This window comes from Ambystoma mexicanum (genome assembly GCF_040938575.1).
Source record: "Ambystoma mexicanum isolate Mex_15411 chromosome 12 unlocalized genomic scaffold, UKY_AmexF1_1 Mex_chr12_unloc.2, whole genome shotgun sequence".
In the NCBI taxonomy this organism is placed as follows: Eukaryota; Metazoa; Chordata; class Amphibia; order Caudata; family Ambystomatidae; genus Ambystoma; species Ambystoma mexicanum.
The window spans coordinates 1,425,607-1,435,204 of record NW_027182323.1 but is presented as its reverse complement, the minus strand read 5'-3'; the positions used below and the strand labels follow the sequence as shown (position 1 = coordinate 1,435,204).

The window sequence follows — 9,598 nt, the reverse complement described above, 5'->3', positions numbered from 1 at the left end:
AAAGCCTACTGTGATGGCTTGTGTTTTAAGATTTAAGTATTAGACGTTTGCCGGCACTATTATTAGATACCCAGGTACACACACCATTTTGCTGCTGGTACCATCAGTGGCCAGTTAATACCACTAGGGTGGTGCCTGGCAAGTGCCTTTCCCAGGCCTAGATAAAAGTCCAAACTGTTGGCATTGCCAGTGCTTGTTTAAAAGCAGCAGCACATGGTGCCAAGCAGTCACGTGGTGGTGCTTTGCTATTGGATCGGCCCTCTGTGGCACAACACCAGTGACACATATTCCTGCTAGTGAAGCCAGCTGTAATCCCTGAAAATCGATATTCTGCGGACAGAGATAAAACAGAAGAAAGATTGTGGGAAGTTCGCTCTATACCAGGTGATGAGAATGTGGTGGCAAACGAAAGCCTGACACATTCCTTCTGATTTCTGTGGCGAGGCGAAAGAGGAAACATCCCAAAGTAGAACAGAGATAGAGAATGAAAACAGTTCCCACATACAAAAAACTCCGTGCCGACTCTAACATTAGTGGAACGTTATCGTAAAGGGATGTAGCACAGCCACCAGCAGTCCCTATAGCAGAAACAATCTCGGTCCTGCATCGATTATCACTTTCGATTTCACTGCCGAACCTTTTCTACAAACTAGATTTCATTTGCAGAATTACTGGGCCGAGGGTCGGACGGCACAGATATTACGATGGTGTGTTTTAGGTGAGGGGATGTAGCTCAGTGGTAGAGCGCATGCTTTGCATGTATGAGGCCCCGGGTTCAATCCCCGGCATCTCCAGGTGCATATATTTTTTGGGGTACGCATGAACGCCAACATTTAAAGGATATACTGTTACATCCTCTTTGGGTTTCTGGTAAAGAGGACTATAATTTTATGTCGCATCTCACTACATTGAACATATTCCGTCGCTCACGTTTCAAGACTATCCTTCTTGTGACTAGTTCACATTACCAGACTGGGGCCCTGTCTAGACAACAAACAGCCGGAGCTGCCTCAGCAATACCGCGAATGGGGTTCACAGTAAACAAAACCCCTGGAGAGATGGTGACTGACAAATATAGATAGCATAGAACAAAGTGATCATGGGAAGCAGCAGCAGCAGGCAGGATTGGGCAGGCAAACATTCCACGTGACTTCTCTGAAGTGCCTCGAAGGAGTTCTTTAAAAGGGAAAAATAGAATTCATTAAATGTTTTCTTTAAAAATAGCTGTAAATTATCATAACCTATTCGTTGATGTGTTTTTTTTAAACTTTGTTTCAACGCTCTTAACATGTACATAGTCAAAGTAAAACTGTGCACTTGATTCGCCGCCGTCTGCAAGCAGTAGTACATTCATTTCAGCATACGGCAATACATAACGCCTCACTGTGGCAGTGCACAAGGATCTTATAGCATAGCACAGGCATGTTTTATTGCATGTATGTATTGTGTTTTGTATGGCACAAACCTTGCTGGGGCATAACAGAAAATTTTACATTCGGGGTGACGAAATGACTATTGCTCTGTAGGAGCACAGGGGTGAGTAGTGTCCAAAACACCTACTCAGCCCCAGACTGCTACTAAACCAGCAATGAGCGCAGTCATAAAGGGGAAGCCGACACACCCGACAGGTATACCCCCTATGCCTCTTTTGGTAACTGTGGCAAAGGGCAGTCTAAATTCTTTCTGAGGCGTTTGAGCTGTTACATTTGCACACAAACACCAATAGTATGGTGGTACCAACATGAATAAATGCCCAACCAAGGTTCTACAAAAACAGGAACTTTAGGAAATACGTACAGTGCATACAACAAATTAAAAACAATAAAGACCCACCTCTCTAAAGGAAACGGAGAGAATACACACTATGGGAATAAAGGGGCATTCAGTGTGAAGACAGGGGTGCTGGCCAATGATTTTAGCAGCACATTTCAATGTTCAAGGATATGTCTTTTAAATGGCTAAGAAAGGTGGCTTAAAAGTTACTGAGGTGCCGAGGCAGACAAGGGGGACAAAGATTCTTCAAATGCGCATGTCTATTGTGATTGGGGCTCAGCAGCATCGAGTCAGGCTTATTGGAGCTCTTTCTGGATCGAGTCAGTGTCAAGCCGTTTCAATTGGTGGTCCCACGAGATCATGGGCGCTGAGACAGGTTGAGTCCGCTCGAAGTGCTCAAATGGTACAGTGCAGACTTTTCAAAAATGATTGGCTAGATTGCGCAAGCTGGTCACCCCAAATGTGCCCTTGGGTGGGTTAGAGAGTAGAGCTTGCCTCTGCCCTGAAGCCTTCTGTCTTCAGCTCTATGGCAGAGAACTTTGGTATAAACTAACCATTCCCAACACATTTCCAATGAATCCTTCCTCTCCTTCTTCTGAGAATCCAAAGATGAATCAACTGAGGACCACATTTCCTGCCTTTATAAAGGCAACATTCTACAGCAGATTGGCCCAAAACAAGAATGTAGTCAGTGTCCAATCCAGGCTGCTATGACATGTGTACCTTGTCTTCCAATGTCATATATAGAGTGCCTGTGTCTGCAGAGAGTGGGGAGAGGGAAGGATGCGTAGGGAGGCCTGACAGAATCCAAAACAGTAAAACCCCTCTCTTGACCTAAGCCTGATCTCGTGGTACTCTAACTGCACCCACTATCCATGTCTGCATGCTTCAAAATGACTCTGGTGATCGACACCCTAATGTGACAGTGGCTTTGTCATATCAGGGCTGCCGGTGAAACACTCTTTCGCAGGGGACCTCCCGGTAGAGAGTTCCAGTACGCTGATGGGAGGTGTTAACATCTTCAGAGGCATAATAAGAAGAGCTTCCTGGGACAAGGTCCCACATGGATTGCCGGGTGGAGGTCAGAGAGCCGCTACTGGGTGAAGAGTGACCCCCAGAGACAATAATAACCCATCTGGGGGGGAACGATGTGGCACAGCTGGGAAGAAGGCAGCTGCTTAAGGAAATGTGCGCCACGTTCTGGGCATTGAGCGAGGAAGGGGGCGCTTGTGGACTCATATGGCCAGAATCGTGCCCAGATAAATATGGAGGGGTGCAAATTCACACATGGCTGTGGAGAAGTGCCAGAAAAAATGGAATATGGACATGACAAAGTTTTGCAGGGGAGCATGTTTCTCAATGTTTAGGGATGGCCTAATAAATTGGGGTGTACCAGGATACTACGATAAAGATGGGGTTGACCTATCTCAGGTGGGCTCAGACATATTATTGAATTTTAACGACGGATTGAGAGAGCATGGTTTTATTAAAAGAAAAAAAGAAGAAGCAAAGAGGAGGAGGATGGGGGCAGCGAAGGGGCGACAACCCCTTCTGGCCGTTGCGGCCAGTCAAAAGTAGTACAATGTTGAAAAGAGAGCTGATGGTATTAGAATGAGCTGGGTGCTGGAGGACAGAAGTGTTGAAGCACGTACGCTACTGATCGTCTGTGTGGACTTGCATGTTGAATATTAATATTTTGTAAATAATTATGCCTGGGCTTAATTTGTTATGGGCTTCAGGCGAGGATAAATGCCAAGCCAACAGCAGGTTAAAGCTCGGGATGAGGGCATAGCAGCACCCGACGTCATATGTTAGAGAGATGGCACACCCACCCTGAAAGGGGGGCATGAGGGCACCAGGCAATAACATGGTGGAGGGCCAAGGCCCCTCCAACTCCAATTCACAGGGCGGCAAACACAAGGGTCACAAAGCAAAGGTAACCCAGGTGGAGAAAGGCAGCAGGACAGGAAGGGGTGGCTGTCCCGAGGGAGAGGGACTCACGATTGGAAGGGCAAGGTCTTCTTCACACCTTCCAGGTGACTTCAGAGACCCGGGGGCCATTTTGTTTATGTCTTGTCAGCGATGGATGTCACACCAACGATCGAGCAGAGAAACATCCTCTTTACAGAGGAAATGACCATGAGCAATTAGCCCCGTGTTTAGCCTAACACGGCAGGTGGACACATAGGGCTGGAAAAAGAGCAGCCCCCGTTTGCAGTTTCCAGCCCCGGCTGGTGAAAAGAATTAGATAATGTCACTCCCCACAGCCCAAAACCAGAGATACACAATTCGTCCTGAGCGGGAGGTTCAGGAAGGTTGCAGGAGTGAGACCTGGATTTTGGAAACAGTTAAATATTTTCAGCTGCCAGTCCCCAGCCCTGGCCTGCAGGCCCACACCATGTGATCACGGTCCGGCAGGTCTCGCTGGTCTGGGCCTCCTGCATCAGCATGGTGCCCTGGGTCCGCCCAGGCCACCCTCCACCCAGGATGCTCCCGGCATCCACAGTGCCCCCGGCACCTCAAGCCCATGTCCCCATGGGCCATCATGGTCCCGGCCTGCAACAAGAGTAAGTTCGGGTGATCCTGGCAAACTACCAAGGTGCTGGCTCCCCCAGCACGTGAGAGGCCGGCAGTGTGTCCACCTGCGGCCCCCCAACAGTTAAGTACATTCCAAATATGTAAATGTCACACATACATAGACTGAAAACTTGGCAGCTGGGCAAGGGGGTGGGGGTGTCCCAAGAATACTGAATCTCTACTGGAACAAGATGTGGGGCTTTAAGGAGGCTCAGCAGGCATGGTTCAAAGGGAGGCTGGCTCTTTACTGAAACATATGGGGTACGTGCCTGGGATCTTCACTCCGTTTTGAACCAAGCAATGGGTTCTAGTGAGATTGCGTTTGTGCTAGACCAATGGGTGGGCACTGGGGCAGCCTGGTGTACTCGGCAGAAGAGCCAACAACCCAGTCCACCCCAGCAAGAGTCTTTTCAACTATTCCTTACATTATTCCTATTTCATTGTAGTAAGGCCAACACATCATACTGTTGTGTATAATCCACACTCATACAATCATATCAATCTTTCACAAGCTGTAAAATTCGAAATGTTCAGAGACTGTGCTAGATACTAAATTGCCTAATCTCACTTGGAGATATGGTAATTGAGGAGAAAACCCAAGAGTCTTTTCTGAACAGAGCCCAATGCAACAGCCATTTCAAGTCATTTTCCAGAATGGCATCATGACGGCAATGGGGAATAAACATAATGTTCCAGGCCTGTATTCTATGACTGGTCCAAAGGCAAGAAAGAGTCATGAAATCCCATGCAGGTGAGATGGTAAGGTGCATATGTTAAGGGGTTTCAACCTCTGCTCAGTGCTCCCTGAGGTACTCATTCTCCGTGACAAGCTCTTTACAAAGACATAAGTATAATACAAAGTCCCAATGATTAAGAATTACTGATATCGGGAAAGGGTGTATTAGGCTATCATAAATCTCGTAGTACTGCAGATTTCAGGGCACCTGTGCTTAGCTAAAAATTAGGGGTACCGTGGCACTAAGTGTATGGTTCCATGGTGTAATGGTTAGCACTCTGGACTTTGAATCCAGCGATCCGAGTTCAAATCTCGGTGGAACCTCACATTTTTCACTGAAATGAGACGCTTTTCGGAATCTCAATTTTATTTCCCTTTATTTCATTCATTCCCGCTCCTAGTATTTACAATTCGAATACATCATGAACGAAAGTCGGTCTTAGTTTCGTCTGACTTTATTTTGTTCCGTGTTCTTTACATACTATCACTATAAAAAATGTAATCTGTATTAATTTTGCTACTAAATAGTTTTTAAAATAGTGTTCGTTCATATCACGTTGTGCATATGGACTTCACTATGGAAGATGAAAAGTGAGGATTAAAGAGGCTTTCGCTAAAAGTGTTTCCGCCCGGTTTCGAACCGGGGACCTTTCGCGTGTGAGGCGAACGTGATAACCACTACACTACGGAAACGGAACTGTACGTGTGCTTTTCTTTCCCATTATTATGATAGCGCATGGAAGGGGGTGCTGAAGCACGGCATATCAACACAGTAACATTTAAGCCAGCTGGCTCCTTCCATGCCAGTGAAGTCAGACAGATCATTGTACACTGGATTAAACTTGCGACCAAGATCCCGTTAATATATATGTCTTACTCCATGGACACTCCCCATCTTTTGAAGTTTTAAAGGAATGTATTGTTTCATTTTGAGTGCCCCAAATCAATCCAAAATCCTTTGTAAACGTGGATCTGTCTCCAGTGCTGCATCAACCACCTGTGCCCGCACCTGGCACAGGTGAGTGTCCCTGTATTAGATCACTACCACCACCTATGCACCTCATACCATGCGCCACACACCTGAACGATTTATCAGCAACAGAAGAGATATTGTTTTCCCTGGAAAATGCAATGCCCAGAGAGCCACATGAATTTGAATCACACACCCAAAGAGGACGACACATAGGGGGCCCAGTATGACACAGGGGGCGCAGGATGGCGGCTATAGCACAGCAGTGCACGTGCCAGAGGAAGACAGAGAGAAGCACGTGGATGCGGTGCTTTAAAGACATGCATCCTGTTTGAGCTTCCAGCATCACATAGACTCAATAGACAGCTGTGTGACTGTCTCCCAGGTGTCCTCTGCCATGTGTTGGTTTGGGGCTCTGCCGATGCAATTACCACAGAGCAGCCAGAAGGCACCCCAGTAACTCAGCAGCCCAGGAACGCCATTGGTTGAATGTCATCACTTGTCTCAGAGAAAATGAATATCGTTAGAGGGCTTGAGCATGCGTGTGTGAAGTGTATTTCTGGTTGTGCATATTGTGACCAACCCTACAGATGTATCAACCTGTGACCGATAATGGCATTTTAACGAGTTGGTTGCAAGAGGGTGCCTGGGCAGTATGGCTGTGTGCTGGCCACAGCAGGCCTGAGCAATCTTATGCAAGGGAATTGTCTTTATTATTGTTATTTAGTATTGTGAACACTTTTCCCGCCCAAAAGGAACCAGAGGGCAATTTCCAGAGAAATAGAGAACTGCAACATACACGTACTAAATAATCACAAATACAGTAATTTCTTAATAAATCCAAAACATCCAATTGCAATTCAAGCTGCAGGAGCACTCCTCAAAAAGTCTTTTAAAACATGGTGGACGAGAATTCAGAGTGCACGGTAACAGTGCACAGCACAGGTTCAGATGCGTTCCACACTGCACAAGCCCCCTTAGAAAAGGAAAGGATCCACTTTTTAATGTTTGTTTTTAATAGAGAATCAACGTTTTTCTTCTAGATGACCTGATTACATATAATATGAATTAATCCAAATAGACAGAAACACTGGGCTGAACAGTTGTAAAGTTTTTAAAACAATATAGAGCTTTATTTATCATGTTGCTTGCCCCCCATTGTGACGCAGTGACCAGGAGAAATTTGACCTAACATCCTTAATGCATATACAAGCAGGGCTTCAGTATGTTAGACCGCCTTAGGGGTGCCAGATTTGACTTTGCGTGGAAATACAGAAGATAATTCATACAGTCCACTCTTAATCACACCAGTCCCTGAACTACTGTCCTAAAACCATCTTTAGGCAAAGAGGTGACATACATTTCAGTAGCTGTAGATTTTGTTCATCAGATTAGATAGTGAATACAACATGCTTTGCAAGGGACAGTCTGGGAACACAAAGAAGCCCAGGACTTAACTGTAGAATATATTGGCGCAGAAACAATATGTAAAGTGAACTCTCCCAGGCAGAGCTAAGGGATAGAACAAGAACTGAGTCTTGGAAGGGCTGCGTTTGTCCTCTTCCAGTCTCTAATGTTCTGGGAGGGTTGTTTGAGCTGCCGGATGCTCTCCTCGGTTGACACCATTAGATAAATATGGGCATCTTGCACACACTGCTTCATGAAGAATCCCAGCTGGTCAACCATCATCACCAGTGGCTCCATACATAGAGTTTTACTAACGGCTGTCTCCTAGGAAACCTAAGCTGGTGTAGGGCTAGAGGAGAGCTGTTACTCCGCACCCTGACCAGTTCAGACAGCTTTGGCCATAAAGAAGATTAACCAGTCCCTCAAGCTCTTTCACTTCCAATACGGGCAGGAGTATGTCAGTCCAAAAGACATTGGGCCTCATTATGAGTTGGCCGGTAACCCGCCTGAGCCACCGGCCGGCTACCAGCAAACTCACCTTACCATTACCGGTGCCTGAAATCCGTGTGTTACCGGGATATTACGGGTGCCAGCAACGGTGGTAAGTTCCCATTCTCGGGAGTCCCATAGGGGCCCCCCAGTTCAGCATGGTGCCCTGGGTCCACCCAGGCCACCCTCCATCCAGGATGCTCCCGGCATCCACAGTGCGCCCAGGCCCATGTCCCCATGGGCCATTGGGATCCTGTCCTGCAACAACAGAAAGTCTGGGTGATCCCGGCAATCTACCAAGATGCTGGCACCCCCAGCACTTGTGATGCTGGCCGTGTGTCCACTGTCGCCCCCCACCAATGGCGACGAGGAAGACGGACCCCTGCAGCACAATCTGTTGCCCGCAGGAGAAAGAAAAGGAAGCAGCACCCACTGCCACAAGAAAAGGAGAGAGTGGATGCCCAGTGACCCACCGGCAGACCCTCCCTGGCCGCAGCCGTGTGTGAAGAGGGTGCTTGTGCAGCCGGAGTGCGGGTCAGCCTGCAGCACTGCGGCATCGGCCATCAAGTGTTTTGCCTGCTCCCGCCGAGGGAGAAAGTGCCCAGCTCCGCGATAGCAGCTCCAAACCAGAACACGCATGAAGCAGCATCCGCTGCAAAAGTAAAATGCAGAAGAGGCGGCATCCGCCGCCGGTCAGAAGAAATGTGCCCCAAGAAGAGAGTAGATGCTAAGGGACCTCTGCCGCCTTACAGAGGGAGAGCGCGATGCTGCAGCGTGGGTGGCGCTACCGTAATCAATAAATAAATCTCCTGCCGGAAAGTGGGAGGAAGTAAGGTGCACACCAGTCTTCAAGAGGTCAGATGTTTCTGTACGGTTTTCGCACTATTCTTTTGCAAAGGACCAGGTGTCTCCTGGAACAGCTACAGCGAAGCAGGGCCTCAAGAATCGGTTGGATGATTATACTTGTGATGAGACAAAAGAGCTGAAAAGCAAGGGTTCAGTGGGTACTATGTAACAGTTTTTAATCTAGAGATCATGCTAGACTCAACAGGGACACATTCCATGGAGCATCGATAAGTGGAGGAGTACCTAAGAAGAGCAATAGAGGCACATAAATCCGCGGATTAATAGCTCATAACTCCACCACTAGTGCAGAGCTACCAAAGCCCAATGATAGAAGAAAGTGAAATTAGAGTGTGTATGTGGTTGTGCAAAGTGCAGACACTAGCCACAGTCTACGCATTTGTACATGCGTACATACATGCATGTGTCTGCTTCCACAGCAAGTGTACTGCAATGAGATCTAGTCGCTCAGAGGCTGTGATGGGCCACTATCCTTGATGTGGTTTGCCCTTATATGCCAGTATCCATACATAAGAACATAGTCCTGCTGACGTTGTCAGTAAAAATGCCATGCCACAATAAGAAAACATGTCACGACTGGCTGCACCCATATATGCCAGTATAGCGATATAGGAACGCTCATCATACTGGCTTTAATTTACCCTTGATGCCAGTAAAAATGCAATGCCATGTCAGAAAATAGCTTCAGGCAGGATGCAACCAAATTAGCTAGTCTAGCCAAGTAATAACACTTACCATTCAGTATAAATCCCTTTTGTTTTCCAGTTCAGTCCACTTTATTT

At 47.1% G+C, this 9,598-nt stretch overlaps 3 non-coding genes across 3 annotated transcripts; 2 read left to right on the top strand and 1 right to left on the bottom strand.

The window, feature by feature from the left end:
* Positions 1-722: 722 nt before the first annotated feature.
* Positions 723-794, top strand: TRNAA-UGC (transfer RNA alanine (anticodon UGC)). The gene has a single exon. It is a non-coding gene; the product is annotated as a tRNA-Ala (tRNA).
* A 4,544-nt stretch (positions 795-5,338) lies between these two features.
* On the top strand, positions 5,339-5,410 carry TRNAQ-UUG (transfer RNA glutamine (anticodon UUG)). Its single transcript has one exon. It is a non-coding gene; the product is annotated as a tRNA-Gln (tRNA).
* Positions 5,411-5,706: 296 nt separating this feature from the next.
* TRNAV-CAC (transfer RNA valine (anticodon CAC)) lies at positions 5,707-5,779 on the bottom strand. The gene has a single exon. It is a non-coding gene; the product is annotated as a tRNA-Val (tRNA).
* Positions 5,780-9,598: the final 3,819 nt, after the last annotated feature.